The sequence below is a fragment of the Haliotis asinina genome, chromosome 13 (genome assembly GCF_037392515.1).
Source record: "Haliotis asinina isolate JCU_RB_2024 chromosome 13, JCU_Hal_asi_v2, whole genome shotgun sequence".
Lineage (NCBI taxonomy): Eukaryota > Metazoa > Mollusca > Gastropoda > Lepetellida > Haliotidae > Haliotis > Haliotis asinina.
Window position 1 is genome coordinate 17,783,870 of NC_090292.1, and position 18,023 is coordinate 17,801,892.

The window sequence follows — 18,023 nt, forward strand, 5'->3', positions numbered from 1 at the left end:
ACTGAAAGAGAGAAACGATTTTACAGGTTAGCCTTTCGGAATGTACCTTGTTTCTTGATCACTTTCTAATGTATTTTGCCGGTTGCTCGTTTCCATTTACATGGGACAAGTGAGCACATTCATACGTGTTACCCTGTTTCTGTTAAGATTCAGTCTCGGCCCGGGTAGCGATGTTCTGTTTTTGCATTTAGGTGTCAAGAAGAATCTGATCTGGAAGCTTCTGGAATAATACAGCTTCGTAAAGACATGTCTGCAAGTCTTTTTATTTATTTATTTATTTATTTATTTATTTATTTATTTATTTATTTATTTATTTATTTATTTATTTATTTATTTATTTATTTATTTATTTATTTATTTATATATTTATTTCACAAGACCACCATTCTGAGGAGACAATAGCTAAATACATGTAAAAGTGTTACAGATATGTTTAAGAGGTATTACGTACTTCACCTTACAATAACATATCTTCACTGCAAGGCATGATAAATAAGGTAGGCTAACTTTCTAACAACAGATGTTTGCTTAGAAGACATAAGTATATCAGATTTTGTCCCAGTAGGATATTTGTAATATTTCTTTACATTGTATCAATACCGAGAATCATCAAAACTGTACATATCAATATAAATGATACTCTATTTCAATAAAACCACAGCTACAGAGACTTTACAAAGTCTTTCTTTCCTCTGTACATTGAGATATCTGTCTTCTTCAGTGAATTCATATATGTGCATGATGAGGGTGTAAATGAGGTATGAAATAGTTAGATCATTAGTTGTAATATCGGCATCCAGCAAGGCTGTGTTCTGAGTCCACAGATCTTCATAATCTTTATGAACAAACTAGAAAGAATAATCCAAGAATGAAGCGAGAGAGGGGGAGGTGTCTATCTCCCAAACATTTAACAACCTATGTCCTCTCATGTTTGCTGATGATGTGGCTTCATTAGTCAGCTCTTTCCTGGAATTGCAGCGTAAGATCTATGCTTTAGAAAAAAATGTGATTAAACTAAAATAATGGAACTTCGCAATGGTGGTCCTCTTCGATCATATCAAAGATGGTATTTTCCGGGAAAACAAATAAATGCTGTTTCATCAGACATATATTTAGGACTTATATTCACTCCAATATTATCTGGAGCCAGGCGCAGTTTTGTCTTTGCTCACAAGCAAACAAAGTTATGATGTCAATTCATGGGTATTCTAAGAGGTTTGTGTCATGTAAGGATTTACTAAAGATATTTGATAGTATGATTGTGCCGGTTGTGTTATGGCTCAGAATTATGTGGTATATACTATAGCAAAGAAGGAGAAAAAGCACAGTTGAAATTCTGCAAGTGAATTCTTAGAGTTCGTATATCTATGAGGAGTGCGTGAGTTAGTTTTATTTTACGCTGCACTCAGCAATATTCCAGCTATATGGCGGCAGTCTGTAAATAATCGACCAGACAATCCAGTGGTTAACAGCATGAGCATCGATCTGCGCAATTGGGAACCGATGACATATTTTAAGTCAGCGAACCTGAACACCCGATCCCGTTAGTCGCCTCTTACGACAAGTATAGTCGCCTTTTATGGTAAGCATGGGTTCCTGAAGGCCTATTCGACACTGGACCTTCACGGGTCTGGCATATCTATATCAGATAATATGATATTAGGGGAATGTGGACGTTTGCCTCTAAAGCTGGTATATTTGACCAGAGCATTTAAATGCTGATACTTATTATTGCGTAAACACTTCCTCCAAGTGTAACTACTATAGACAGTCAAACGTAGAATCACATTTGTCAGGTGATTTTCCTGTCAAGATACAAAAATTATTGTGATGAAACCATATAGAAACAAGTAGATAAAATAAGACAGTATTTAAGGATAGGGTTTGTATATTTTGTAAATTTAAGAAAAAATATTTTATTGAAGATGCGCTTCAGATACAGTTGTCTGTGAAACCTATGATGTTCTTAGTAAGAAATATATATACCCGCTAATGCGTTTTGTTAAATCTCACCATGTGTCGCAAGATATGGTGTATTTACTGACATCACACAATGTTCCTACCTGGCATTGGAAATGTCTGTATATATGCAAAGTATGGCGATCGAGAGCCAACACTATTAACCTACAAGTACTTAACCTTGCAGTTATAGACGGTACACAGTAACGTCTCTACCCTGCCGAGACAAAAGGTATAAGAAACCCTTATGAACCAGCAAAGTATAACACTGACATGTCTAAATTATTCTATAATATACATATGGAAATTAATTAAGCAACACCAAATTCAAAGACACATAAAAACTTAACAAAGTTTAACGAAGTAATTTTGATGATTGATTATTCAATTTTGATGTATTGACATACAGCATGAGCTTTTCATGGGTTGATATGACGCGCGTGAAGCTTGCACAGCGCACGTGCATTGCTTTAACCTCAACTTTCGAAAAATGCACTTTTTCCCTGGGGTGTTTACAAGCGCAGGTTGTCGATTGCATTCGGTTTTTCATTCATTTCAATGTCATGGCACGTAGGAAATTATCAGAGGCCACTCGTTGGCAAATAATCGGCATGAGGAATGCTGGTATGTCTCTAAGACAAATCGGGACTCAAATCGGACGACATCATTCCATAATTTCAAAACTTTTGAAAAAATACCGGGCCACTAATGAAGTTAAAGACCTGCCTAGACCAGGAAGACCCAGGAAGACCACAGTCCGGGAGGACAGAGCTTTACTGAGACTTGTACGGCGCAGGTCCTTCGACTCGAGCTCTCGGTTGAGACAGGAGTGGCTTCCAGGGAGACCCATCTCGAACAGGACTGTTCGGAATCGTCTGAAAGCTGCAGGATACCGGGCAAGGAGGCCAATCAAGCGACCCAGACTGTCTCCAGCCCATAAGGCAGCCCGACTGGCCTGGTGTAATGACCGTTTGCACTGGAACATTGCCTCTTGGAGGAAGGTCCATTTCTCAGATGAGAGCCGGTTCTTGCTGCACATGGTGGACGGTCGTACTCGGGTCTGGAGGCAGAGGAACACAGCAATGGCTCCACGGAACATCCAGGAGACTGTGGCCTTTGGGGGAGGTTCCGTTATGGTATGGGGGTGCATTTCCATGAACTGCAAGTTGGATATCATTACCATCCGTGGCAACCTTAACGGTGTTCGTTACCAACAGGAGGTTCTTGACAGGGCTGTGGTACCTCATTTTGAGAACCATCCTCTGGCAACGAGACCCATATTTATGGACGACAATGCTAGACCTCACAGGGCGCATGCTGTAAATGATTTTTTGCGGCAAAATGCAATTGACAGAATTCCATGGCCTGCCATGAGCCCTGACCTCAACCCCATTGAACATTTGTGGGACTTTATTGGCCGTCGTGTGAGGCAGAGAGACCCACCAGTCCATAATCTCAACGAATTGACGGCTGCCCTGCATGAGGAGTGGAACAGGATCCCCCAGAATCAGATCCGGAGACTCATCCAAGGAATGAGGAGGCGTCTGGAATCGGTGGTGCGTGCGCAGGGAGGACACACTAGATATTGATGAAAGTCGGTGTGCAGACTCTCAGATGACTGTTCTTTCTTTCCATGTGACATTTGTGTTAATACACCTGACAACAACGTCTGTGGATGAATAGTAAATTGTGTCCATTTTTTCTTGAATTTAAGACAGTTTTAAGAATTTGGATTTCGTTGCAATAAAGCAAAGTCTTGATACTTTTTCCCTTTAAGTTGTTTGTCAGAGATCGTCTGTTGAATAAAAAAGTGTCAAACTATATCAACCCGGCATATTTTGATTGTCAGAACACTTCAAAGTTGCTCCAATAGAAAAAATTGGGGTGTTGCTTGATTAATTTCCAGGTGTATATATTAACCAAAGAGCAAGATACAATGATTCGCAATAAAGGTTTCTAGTACAATGCATTTGAATTAAATGTAAAGTAATGGGTCACAAATATTATATCAACTGGTTTGAGAGTGAGATACTGAATGTTACATGCCGAACGGTCAGTGTTGGATGTAGGTCGATATTGACCATCAGACGAAGAGGCAGACACTTGTAGATGACCGAATGATGGCACAACTCCAATATAACTCCGAGTGAGTAAGTGAGTGAGTTGAGTTTTACGCCGCACCCAGCAATATTCAAGCTATATCGCATAATGTTGCACTGATTTCTTTAAGTTCAAGTATTCAACAACAGATAAACCTGCACAAACCTATAATGCGTTGCGTGACGTCACTGTGTACAGTAGAGCAACGCCAACAGTGAAGTCTGTCAAAATCTTACTGAATGTTACAGTTCAGTTCTACATATTTCACCCGAATTATATGTCTTGCCACATTTGATGTAAATAACACATAAACCTTTGAGAATGGCAAGAATTAGCTCTGAAACGTCGTGTTAGTTGGTTTCCATAAGAAGTATGCAGTCTTGGTGGTCCAACATTGCAAACATATTTACACAATACATATCAACACGAAGTACATCACGCAATTCAAGTAAATTCATAAAATCTTATTGTCTATATTAAGAACACTTCCGTGCATGGTATTCTTCACATCGAACACCAACTTGTCATTCACATCACACACCTACCTTGTACCTGACTACACATGAGTGCTATGAACACGGCTTGTTTGCACGCTCTCATCAACAGAGAACGCTTGGCAACAACCTGAAGGCCTCCGTTTGAAGTAGGTCATTGACCGACCTATCTATCTGCAGGTATATGCTGTCTCGGTCCTCACGGATACGGGCTATAGTTTGTAGTCGTAACACTGTCATCCTCAGCGTCATCTGTATTGCACTCGCTTTCGTGGTTTGAAGTTCGACACAAAGTATGCACACACAGACGCACGGTTAAACCAGTGATGCATCACACATGTATTACTATGGGGGGTGGGGTGGGGGGTGGGTTGGGGGTGAATGTAGGAAAAGGAAAAGGAAAAGCAGTAACAGAGAAAAAGCCAGCAACATCCTTATGCCTAATGACCATAAGTGTCACATATGTATAGTTTACCAAAGCGTTGAATTAGAGACAGTTTAGAAATTTCTACACATATCAATATGTGGTCATGGCTTATCGTAATGGGGAAAATGGAGGGTCACACAGAGGTCACACTGAAGTCACAAAGAGAGTGTTACTCTCTAGTACAGATTACAGCGGGCCAGTCGGCTCTCCGAGAATTTTAATCTGGTACAATCACATCGGGTGTCGGGCATTCACCATTTATGCATTACTGGTGTATCTGTGTACACGCAGTACCTACAACATACCTGTGAGGTCAGGTCATAATTTTGTACTCGAAATGATATTCTTTGAGGTCAGGGGAATAAGCCGACCACTGCATTCTCCCAACATCTCTTGTTGAGGAAGTCAGGAACAAAACGTGCGCGATCAGACCTGGCATTATAAACGATAATATTGCAAATTGATAGGTCCAATGGCGTTAAGAGCTGGAATCGGGGCGGTTGGGTAGCCTAGTGGTTAGCCTTCGTCACGCCGAAGACCCGGTTTCGATTCCTCACATGGGTTCAATGTGTGAAGCCCATTTTCTGGTGTCCCCGGCCGTGATATTGCTGGAATATTGCTAAAAAAACGGCGTAAAACTAAACTCACTAACTCACTCATCCAAGAGCTGGAATCACAAGGTTCCAACAATCTCGTCCCTGTATCGAATACCATCCAAATCGCTTGGACGTGATAGAAGGGAGTCACCAAGCAAGTGCAAGTAAACCATTACCAACCATGCGAGAACCTGCCATGCCACGAGATAATGGAATCCCGGAAACATTCACTGCACTTTCTGGAAACACGAACCTGGCCATGTTGGACAATTAGACTGCGGCGGGATTCGGCAGTGAACAACACTCGACCCCATTCTGGCCGATTCCAACGCAAATGGGCAAGGCACCATGTACGCCGGGCTTGTCTAGGAGGTTAATGAAGGATATCTACTATGGATACCAGCCAGACGAAGTCGGTTTCGAATGGCATGTGTGCTGACGTCCACATGTGTTGCCTGTCGAAGACGTCGCAGTATGGCATTGGTGGTGATGAACCGCTCACGCAGAGCCGCCAAAACGACATTGCGGTAAGCAGCCCTTGACGTGGATCTTGGTCTCCTTGGTCCATCGCCGACTCTGACTCCATCCAATAGCTCCTCCACGATCTTCAGTACTCAGAGCATCATACCCAATGAAAAAGGGAACACAAACCAAATTTCTGCAACGTCAGCTTTATACTTATCCCACATTTCCCGAAATGCCCGTACATGCCATTTGGCATTGCAGAGACACTTCGTTGACAGTTTACCTGTTTGATTTGAACATATTCAATTTGTTTTGGGCTACACTGACCGACGCCAAAAGACGGGCATTGAGATCGTCATCGCGAGCCACTGACAGAGATCAGTATCACTGTAACTATAGAATAATTATGGAGGTGGTCAGGGTTAGGATCATAAGATACGTTCTTTCTTCGACGCGTTGAAGTGCGTGACACTTCAGTAATTGTATTACTGAAACTTGGTCGCTTAACTTTGTCTTGGAAACTATATTCAGTGATTTTGAGTTGTTTGTATAAAACACACTCTCACATACTCACTCAATCACCCTCACTCACCCACTCACACACAGACACGCACACACACTCTCTCTCTCTCCCCCCCCCCCACACACAGAGACTCTCTCTCTCTCTCGCACACACACACACACACACACACACACACACACACACACACGCGCGCGCACACATCTATTAAGGGGAGAGCTTCCAGGAGGTACTCATAAAGAAATAGACAATGGTCTAAAGTAACAGAAAAACGCTATATTTATCGTGTTTGACCATGCACTATTTTGACTCGATAAAGATATCTTGTACTCTCTTGTATATGTGTAAGCCGAAACAACCACTTGGTATGGTAAATACTCACCACTATGTAACAATAGTGTAAATTTATCTCAAGACAATCTATCATAAATCTCGTTTCTTCTGTATCATACTGTTATATTTTGTGTGGCGAAGATTTCTATACGCGCATCAGAACAGACTCTATCGAGGATGATCTACTGGACTACACCCTAACCCCAAAACATTCGCACTGGGACTTTCTTACAGACCGTTTCCATCTTAAGCGGTTCTCCACCGACAAGGTTATGAAAGGGTTTGGTGAAACACTTCTTGACACATGGTCAGCCTTGATACTTATATTATGGATGGTAGTTTTGTCAGTGCTGCACGACTCGGGGATTTTACCCACACAGATCTGAATGGTACCAGTGTTACTGATTGTTACTTTGTCAGCAGCAGCATTTGACTATATGTAAATTATTTCAGTATACAATCACGCATAGAATGAGACCATCAATACATAATAGAAAAGTTAGATACAAAAATAGATACACATGGGTACGTGTCCACTTGAAATAATGAGTTCAGGGACAATTTGCTATCTGAAAACTTTCAGGAATTGTTAGCTGCATCAGATTCTGTTGTTTTCATTGGTATCGACTAAAGCATAGCACATACCAAACGCTTAAGGAAACCTTACCCTCCTTCCTTAGTGACCGTCTGTGGTATTTTCAGCTGACTTTGTGGTCTGTCTACAGTAGCACTGGATGCTATCTGAGTGGGTGAGATGACTTTTACGCCGCACTCAGCAATATTCCAGCTATATGGCGGCGGTCTGTAAATAATTGAGTCTGAACCAGACAATCCAGTGATCAACAACATGAACATCGATCTGCGCAATTGGGAACCGATGTCATGTGTCAACCAAGTCAGCGGGCCTGACCACCCGATCTCGTTAGTCGACTCTTACGACAAGCATAGACGCCTTTTATGGCAAGCATGGGTTGCTGAAGGACTGTTCTACCCCAGGTAGACCTTCGCGGGTCGCTTGAACACAGTCCTCAATGTAGTTATCTAAAGTGATTCCCTGACAATGCAGGTAGCTTGCTATCAGCCTGGTTATCCGAGTGAAAAGCCAATGGGCCGTGGATATTCCAGTTGGTACAAACATCACCCTGCAGGGGTGAACATGACTGAACATCAACCGATCTATGAGATGGATTCGAGACAAGCTCAAGAGGTGATTATCCAACGACTAGCAGAACTAGAACTATGAATTGAACGGGATCGTCTGGTATGACTTGGAGAAGCGGACGTATTCGTTAACGCAGGCGATGCAGATCGGTGAACCGAAGCGACTGTAGTCACAGTTTGAGACGAACTAGAGGCACAAGAAACCAAGAGTGCAGACAGCAAGTTAGGGGAGGCTAGTTGGCTGTAGACACTAGAGGTTTATCAATCACAACTACCCTAGAACCGACCTGAGACGTTCGGCCAGGTGAAGGAAGTGTCCCAAATAGCTTCCGCACATCTTCCGACAGGTGAGACTCTGAAGAGGCTTCCAAAACACCCTCCGCCTCGGAGGGCCGGGATATCAAAGGACGAACCGTCAGGGTGAGACGCTCCAAGCATGGTTTCTTAGTAGGAGAGGGGCCTTGGTCAACAGATATATTCCTAGCTCTGGCTGCAATCCTACGAGCACAGACCAGATTATAAGCTTTTAAATCTTCAATTAATAACTCTCTCCAACGGGTCTCCCATGAACATTGACCTACACAATCAACACACGATATGTTTGGGTTCCAAATCGAAAATATAAACTCCCGTTCAAAAGAAAGTACACAGGCAAGAAAACTTGAAATAGCAGACAAACAACACAACGCTGAGACATAATTGAAAATGTGTATTGCAGCGCAATATCAAATATAATGACATAATGACATAAGAATAAACCATTTAGAACCGAAATTGTTCCAGTGACGTTAAGTCAAACAAGCATGGGGTCAAAATGACACTTTTCAAAACTGCTGACAAGAAAGTCAGTGTCAACAAAACAGACGACATGAAGTCCTAACAATAGGTAACACACTCAGTATCTTGTGTGGTCCCCATTGGCATCAATACACACCAGGACACGTCTCTTCATGGAAGACGTAAGCCGCCTGATGACGTAATTCTGGCCCATTTGTCCTGGAGAGCCTGTTCCAGTTGTTGAACGTTGTGTGGTTGCCGTTGTCGAAGTTGCCTCCCAAGGTGATCCCATAAATGTTCGATGGGGTGGAGGTCAGGTGAACGAGATGGCCATGGCAAAACATCGACATTTTGGCGGTTGAGAAAGTCTGTGGTAAGCCTGGCGGTGTGTGGTTGCGCGTTATCATGTTGGAATAGCGTTCCTTGGTGCTGTTGTACGAAGGGCAATACCACAGGTCGCAACACCTCATCCCTGTATCTCTGCGCTGTAAAATTTCCCCGAATAGTCTCTAGACGAGTCTTCTGGTCGTTGCAAATGGCTCCCCAAACCATCACACCTTTTCCATTAAACGGATGAACTTGTTGTATGCAGTTTGGCGCCAAAGGTTCTCCTCTACGCTTTCATCACTGAAGAGTACACGAGCCCAGTTGCGACGTTGCCAGCGACGTACCGTCCTGGTCCACTGTAAACGGTTCCTGCTATGTTAGAAGGTCAAGGCCATCCCGCGGAAAGGTCGATATGCCCGGATGCCAGCTGCGCGAAGTCTCCTCATCACTGTGAACCTGCTGATGCGGTGCCCCAATGCTGTTGCAGCTGATGACGTCACAGTGAACATCCGGTTCCGGAGATGCAAAGCCTCCGTGACAATACGACAACGTCTTTCATACTCATTTTTCTTGTTGGTTGCACGTGGAAGAGTAAAATAACATGATTTACGTAAAATTTCGTGAAAAGTGCGCAAAATGGTTGTGGTTGCGTTTCGGAGAATGTAACCCGCTAGTTGTTTTCTTTAGACATGTGTTTCGCGAAAACAGGTATCACTTAGAACGAGGTAAATGTATAGTGACCAAATATATGGGTGTGTACTTTCTTTTGAACGGGAGTTTAGTTCGACACTGAGCGACAAGGAGAAGAAGAATGATCACTCTGCGTTAATCACGTGGGTAGATAATGAGCATGCTGTATGAGAAGCATGGGGTTAGTGACCTGTCCTATAAGAAGAGCAGCCTGTGGGACACGGGCGTATGGACAAGAGAGGCCTGCAGGGAAAGATCTAATTAGTTCCACTCAGCGTCGAAGCAAGAGAGAGAAGTGCAAATCGTAACATAGGGTAAGTTAAAAATTTGCTATTTGTACACAGAAAATGGAAAATGTGTTACTAAAATGCAAAAATGTTAATAAAGATAATGTTAAATGTTGCTAAACACCTTTTTGTGACAATACCAAAGATATACAATATACAATATACAATATATACAATATATACAAGATATACAAGATATACAATACTTTTTCATGCATTCACTAATGTAGATCAAAGAAATGTTTTATAAGACTGAAATCCTATGAATGAACCTTCCACAATTTTACACACTCTACAACATTGGTGTCTTGTTTTAATAGTTGAGAAAAGGTGACTTTTAATGGCTTATCTTTGTCTCAAAGCAGAATTTCATTTCCGTCTTACTTTCAGCGGCTTCCTGTATGAGAAATAAAGTTGGTCAATCCAAAACATACTTGGAAAGATGGTTTGAATCAGATTGCGAAAAACTAAAAACCGAAAGATACAAACTTTTCAATATTTTAGAGAAAAACAAATAACAACAGAAAACAAAAATTCCATACTCAAAACATTTCTGGTCTCAACCTAATCGCTTAAATAACCATCAAGTAAGGCAAAACGCTATCCAAAAAGATGATTGGTTAGCACACTTTGAGCAACTTTTTTGTGGTCTTGAAAAAGTAGTTTATAACAATGACCATGATTGTCATGACAATACTAAACAGGCCAAATTCAGAACTTGCGGCATCTATATTTGATTCAACAATCACTAGAGAAGAGATTTGGAACGTATTGACAATTTTGTATCAAACAAATCATGATGGCATGATGTCAAAACATTCGTCGACCTTATCGCACCATACTAGAACTACTATTTAATATTATATCGGAAAATGGCCCCACATTGTTTGATGATGGTATCATTGTTCCAGTTCATAAACATGATCATGCAAAGAACCCAAATAATTATAGAGGAATAACATTACTTAGTATCTTCAGTAAGTTAATGCAAGGCTGGTAAGCTGTGGAGAGACAATGGATAAGATAAATGAATGACAAGCCGGATTTAGATATAGATATACCACTGTTGACAACACGTTTATTTAAGAAAGTATAATACAAATATATTTGAATTCAAAGGAGGGTGGACCCGTGAAGGTCCCGGGGTAGAATAGGCCTTCAGCAACCCATGCTTGCCATAAAAGGTCACTGTGCTTGTCGTAAGAGGCGACTAATGAGATCTGGTGGTCAGGCTCGCTGACTTGGTTGACACATGTCATCGGTTCCCAATTGCGCAGATCGATGTTCATGTTGTTGATCACTGGATTGTCTGGTCCAGACTCGATTATTTACAGACCGCCGCCATATAGCTGGGATATTGCTGGGTGCGGCGTAAAACCTAACTCACTCACTCACTCAAAGGAGGACGGTTTTATGCTCTGCTTGAAGATTTTACGAAAGCCTTTGATTCTGTCCAACGCAATAGATTTTGATTTCTATTTTAATGTCATTGTCTCGGTAATAAAGGAAGAAACTTTGGCCGAATATGAGAACGTGAAGGCATGTGTTAAAATAGTCGAGTAGTTTCCGAAACGTTCGAATTACCAGTTTGTGTGAAGCAAGGATGTATACCTAATCCGCCCCAGTGTTTATTCTTTATCAATGTGGTTGCTATTCAACTGAAAATCAAACTGTTCAAGTGGCCTACAACGTCACCGTTATTGACCTCCAAATCAAATAAATGACCTTGGACATTATTGCGATAAAAGAAAATAAACAGTCAATAGAAATATAACCAAAATCGTTGTCTATAAACTTTCTAAAAAAGAACATTGGTTTTTTTAAGGGTAATCAACTAGACTGTGTTAGCTGTTAGAAATGCTTGGGATTGTATTTAAACAATAGTTTGTCTTGGATTATGCATGTAAAATATGCTTAGCTCCGAGCACAAAAAGCAGCAAGGCATTGGAAAAGCAATTAATACACCTGGAGATAATAATTACAAAACCCTTCTTTAAGATTGTTGAGGTAAAAATAAACCAATTCTGACGTATGGAGAAGATATGTGGGGATTAGTTGATGTTCATCTTACAGGAACAACACGCATGCAAAAAACATTAAATTGCATACAGTTAACCCTGTGGTTCACGTTGAATGTGGGAGATATCCCATGCACTACTTTACAAGCATAAATGCTGTTAAATATGCCACCATATTGTTTATAATATGATGTTATTGCCTGATGAAAATGGAGAAAGAAGTTGGATATTTCATGTTAAGAACTACTTATTCGCTTCAGAAACGTTTGGAATACACACTATGCAGAATCGCATACGTCATCCACTCAGGGTACGATTAAATATCCTTGTGAAGTAAAAGTTTGTATTGTTCGATATTTTACCCAAAAAAAATATATAAATCTATTTAATGAAATATTCATATGTTTTAATTTGAAGACATTTAGGCGATCATGGAAATATTCCAATGTTTATCTCACAATTTCTTAATTGAAAAGCGGCAGATAAATAATTGTTAAAAAATTTAGAAAGGTATACACTTTGTAATTTTAATAAAATTAAAGACGAATATCATTTTCTCCTCGTCTGTCCACTTTTTTATCATGTAATACAATATGTTGTAAATACATTAAAATCTGTTACTACTTCCATCCAAGCGTCATAAAATTCTCCACCCTTAAATACACGATCGTGCTATGTTCATTCACAGTGTTGTATAGAACAAATGTTTCATCACTGTAATGTAAATATATTCATTGTGTTCCCGATCATATGTACTGTAGGCCTGATGTTTCTTCAGTACGAAGTAAAGATGGATTGATCACAGACCTACGCTTTAAGTAACTCCCCAAGATTGCTCTGGATACAGCTTGTGTATACGCTCTCGTAAACAACGAACACGTGCTTGGTATAACCTGAGGGCGTCCTTGATAGGTGGATCATTGACCGACCTACCTGTCTGTCATATGCAGCAGCAGCCTCAAGGACACAATATAAGGTGGCATGCACTGCATCATCTGTGTGCATGCTTGCTTTGTTGGTTTGAAATTGTACACATAGCTGTGCTGTTAAACCAGTGATGCACCCCACGTACATTATTAACGCTCATGCCACTGAATGGGTGTTTTGTTCCAGATAAAAATTCAGTGATGCATGACAATCCCTTAACCAATAGGGGCTTAACATAGTCTGTTTCGTCCTTTCAAAGTAGATACTATAACTTCATCTCGATCTTTCTACTTCAGCAATTCGCCCCTCCGTGAAGAGACACCTATTGGAGGCCCACAGGTATATGACATTTTCCTTGTTGACACCCCGTGATGGATAGGGAGTCAGGAGCATGAAGCTGTATCACTACTAATATGGAACCCCCAATGAAAAACACGAACTCACGAATCTCAAGTTCATTTTGGCAATGAGAGTGATAGTTCACGGCCAACTCCTGTTACTTTCGAAAATTGGCCCCGAGTTTTGGTCGTCTCTGCTTCAGATGGCACTCTTTTGAAGCTGAATCCATTTGTGTTGGAAAATTCAATTCAAGGCATAGCTGACGATGTCGAAGATGCAAAAGGATTACGCAGTGGCTGCTTATTGATTAAATGCAAGCGACACACACAAGTTGTTAGTCTTCTGTCCTTCAAACCTCTCGCAAACATTCCAGTTGTGGTTACACCGCATCGATCTTTGAACAGTTGTAAAGGGTTAGTACGAGATAGAGGTCGTTATATGACTGAGGACGACATTCTTGAGGAACTAAAAAGCCAAAATGTTATCTCAGTCAGACGTTTCACTTCGAAAAGAAATGGGGAGGTCATTAAGACCAATTCGTACTTGTTTATGTTTAATCTTCCAAAACATCCGGACTCCATAAAAGAAGGATATTGTAACATCAAAGTGGATTTTGGTAGGGTTAAGAATTGACCGTGACAAACGATGTAAGAAACCCCCTGTGAACCAGCAAAACAGAACAAAGACAAGTCTAAAACATTCAAATATTGTATTATTAATAAGCAGAGAATATACAAAATCACAAGTCAATTTCACAATACTGATTTCAAATACAATAGATCTACCATTGAGACAAAATGCAAGGCTATGGGTCACAAATATAACTCACCAATGTCTTAGTGCGAGAGAGGAACAGTTATGCAGAATGTAACACGACGAGCGGTCTGACAGCAGTTTCAGGCGTTGACAGATGCGGGAAGATATTACTCGAGAAATATGAATGTGTCCCTCACAACACGGAAACTAGCCTTTATATATATATATTCAGTCATTTCCCGAAAGTTCAGGCACATACGACCATCGCCAACACTGTAGAATGCTCTAGCAGCCTCCCGAAAGTAACAAATAGAAAACCAAGGGCGGATAATTTCCGGACAGCCTGCTACCAAAATCTTAAAAGGTGCAAGTAATGGTATAACGCACGCACACGCACACGCACACGCACACGCACACGCACACGCACACGCACACGCACACGCACACCCACACGCACACGCACACGCGTACGGCATTCTTACCCCGCATACCCCCTCGTCCATGGACAGTCAAACAGTTTAAACTAGTACAGTACATAAATAATGGTATTATACATCTCACACACACGCCAGTGGCCATTATACCTCAATCGTACCCCATGTACCCTCTCATCCCCATTCAGTCAGACTATTTAAGCACATATAATACATAAATATGTGGTATTATGGCATACCCATACACACCCCACCCCCAACCCCCAGTCACCCATACACCCACCCACTGACCCGATCCTCACCTAGTCCCTTGCATGTCAAACGTACCCATATAACCTCACATCCAAAAACTGTCTGACTCTTTAAACAAGTATAGTCGAATCCCGGAATGCCGGAATCTCGAATAGTATGCATAACTCAAATTGTTCAACATTCGATCATCTTTTTTCTACCCTCATAGACATACCTATGTCTCGAATACATCGATAAATCGATTTCATGAATGATACCATTGACGGCAAGAATCTGTTCTCTGTTCATTTCTAAGATGTCCTGTCGAATCTCCTCAGTGTCTTGAAACATTAACATGATCGTTCAAAATGTGTAATGTTTCAACATCTATCTGGCCATAATTCTAGAAAACAAGCCCTTATTCCAATTGTGTTTGGGATCTCAGTGAGATGAGTATTCGAGTATACCTCAATTTATACATCGACAATAGACAATAGACTGAATACAGATATACTCTCATATTCACTTATTTTCCAACATTCACAAACATACAGTATTTTACATTACACATATACCCAGCGGGCCATCTCTATCTGAGATACGCCCACAAGGGCCAAATAGGGATGGTCTGGAGACCACTTTTCATGTTGCGACCAAGGGATCATCATCGACTTCCCAGTTCTTCAGAACGACACCGCATTGAAAACACTTGCAAGCATCCCTTCTGAGCAAGTACACAAATACCGCCTGTGCCATTTGACTAGGACTCGTCTGCAATGGCAAAAGACCGAAAGGAATTTAGCCGTTCTTGGAACCTTTTTTGAGAGGGATAGTGTCCATACACAGGTACCCATCATCACAAGGATACGCTGACCTTTCTGCCTCTACTCCCAAAATGTCATCAGTTGTGTCTCTCTGCATTCCTGCAGTGCTTTGAAGAGGAGAAAGGGCCCGTATAGGTAACGTGGACAGCAGTTCTCTGACCTGATCGTAGGAGGTTTGTGGTTTCTCAATGATGTTAACTTTCATGAAGATATCAAGCACTCCAAACTGGTCCAGGTTTCCATCTTTAAGGTAAACAACTAGCAGTAGAGTCAAAAGCATAGAAAAATAATTAGGCTCAAACCATATGTCATCTGTTGACGTTCAGGATTGCGGATATTCTATTAAAGAAGCAGATATACAACAACTGTTAAAAACGAATTTGGAAGTCACACTATCCACTCAACAATATTCCAATATGATAACTAAAAATTATCATGAATACCACAGTGAAGTCGGTGATAACTTACTTTCGCCTGATGTTTTTATTTTTTTGTTTTTTTAACCTTTTTTTCGAACAAATTAGTGTGTTCAGCTTCGCAGAATTGGTCACCGTACCCCAGTTGCGTAGATCACAGGATTATCTACTCCAGATTTGATTATTTACAGACATCGTCCCTGTTTTATAAACAGTGTGGCGCCAAACAATGAACAAACAAAGAGACAGACATACTGGAATGGTATATGCCGGTTGCCGGGGTATAGAGAGGTGGTCCATCTGTCATGGTTCGTACCCGTAGAATGATAATAGTTTACGTTGCACACACACCAAATACTTACGTCCTGGCAGTTAGTTGACTTGTTCTCTTCTTTTCCCTGTCATCGTTTGTCCAGAGTATGAGTGAATGTATAAATGAATGCGTGAGTGAGTGAACGAGTGAGTGAATGAGTGGGTGAGTGAGTGTATAAATGAGTGAACGAGTGAGTTAGTGAATAGATGAGTGAACGAGTTAGTGTATAGATGAGTGAGTGAACGAGAGTATATAGATGGATGAGTTAGCGAGTGAGTATATAAATGAATGACTATAAATGAGTGAGTGAACGAGTGAGTGTATAGATGAGTGAGTGAATGTATAAACGAAAGTGAACGAGTGAATATGCCATTGTAAACGACCGAGTGAGTGAGTTTGTGAACGAGGGAGTGAGTGAATGTGTTTATAAGTGAGTGAGTGTATAAGTGAGTGAAAGAATAAGTGAACGAGTGAGTGTATAAATGAGTGAATGAGTGAGTGAGTGAGAATGCATAAGTGAGTGTTTAAATGAGTGATTGACTGAACGATTGAGTGAGTGAATGTGAGTGTATGAATGAGTCAGTGAGTGAGTGTTCTATATGAGTGACTGCGTGACTGACTGAGTGAGTGTAACTCCATGTCGTGAATGGTCGATATCATCCTGAGTGCAGCTGCTGCTTGAATGCTTTAATGCGTGAATTTGAATTTCTTCACCACATCACCAAATGTCTGGCCTATTTCCAGCCAAAACTCACAGGGCTGGAATATTGTGGGCTACAAACAAGCACTCAGACTCCATTGATCGCAAGGTGACTGGCAATCTACTTCATGAGCCAACTAACCAGCTTTGTGGCCTTGCTGTATACATGACTGTGCTGAGCTTCAAGAAGGGGCATGTTGCCTTCAAAAGGCTTCATGAGTTAGTTATATGTGCAACGTCTCACCAGATACGACACCACATAAGCAAATGAAACCCATTCATTTAGGTGCTTCGCACGACATGTTGCTGGAGATCTGTTTTACATAGTTAAACATTTGGTAAACTCTTTGTGATACCCGGCCATCAAACGCTTATGTTGTAATGTGGTGTACAGCTGGTTATCACGAAAGCGACACTCTGCGTCATAGATGACATGCAGTCGATAGCAAACCTCCACAAATGACAACCCGAGAAGGCCCGGGTTAGAATTGATCTTCAGTTACCCACGCTTGTCACAAAATGCCACTAACGGGATTGGGTGGTCAGTGTCGCCGACTTGGTTGACACATGTCACCCTGTCCCAGTTGCGTAGATCGATGGTCATATTGTTGATCAGTAGATTGTCTGGTCCAGATTCTATTATTTACAGACCGCCGACACTTAGCTGGAAATCCTGCCGACCGCGGGGTAAAACAACAGGTCAGCATACCAAGCAGTCACTTGTCAAAGTGGAGTTACCAGAGAAGATGTATGGGCGGTAGTACTCCATTATAAGTTGATTGACACTGAGCCGTCGTGTACATACTGTCGGAAATATTTGTTGACAGTTCATTTTGAGTCTTTGTCTGCAGTTTGTTAACAGTTTTACACACTGAGCATGTTGTCAAGAACGGAAAGCTTCACTAATTTTAATTAGACTTTGAAGTTTA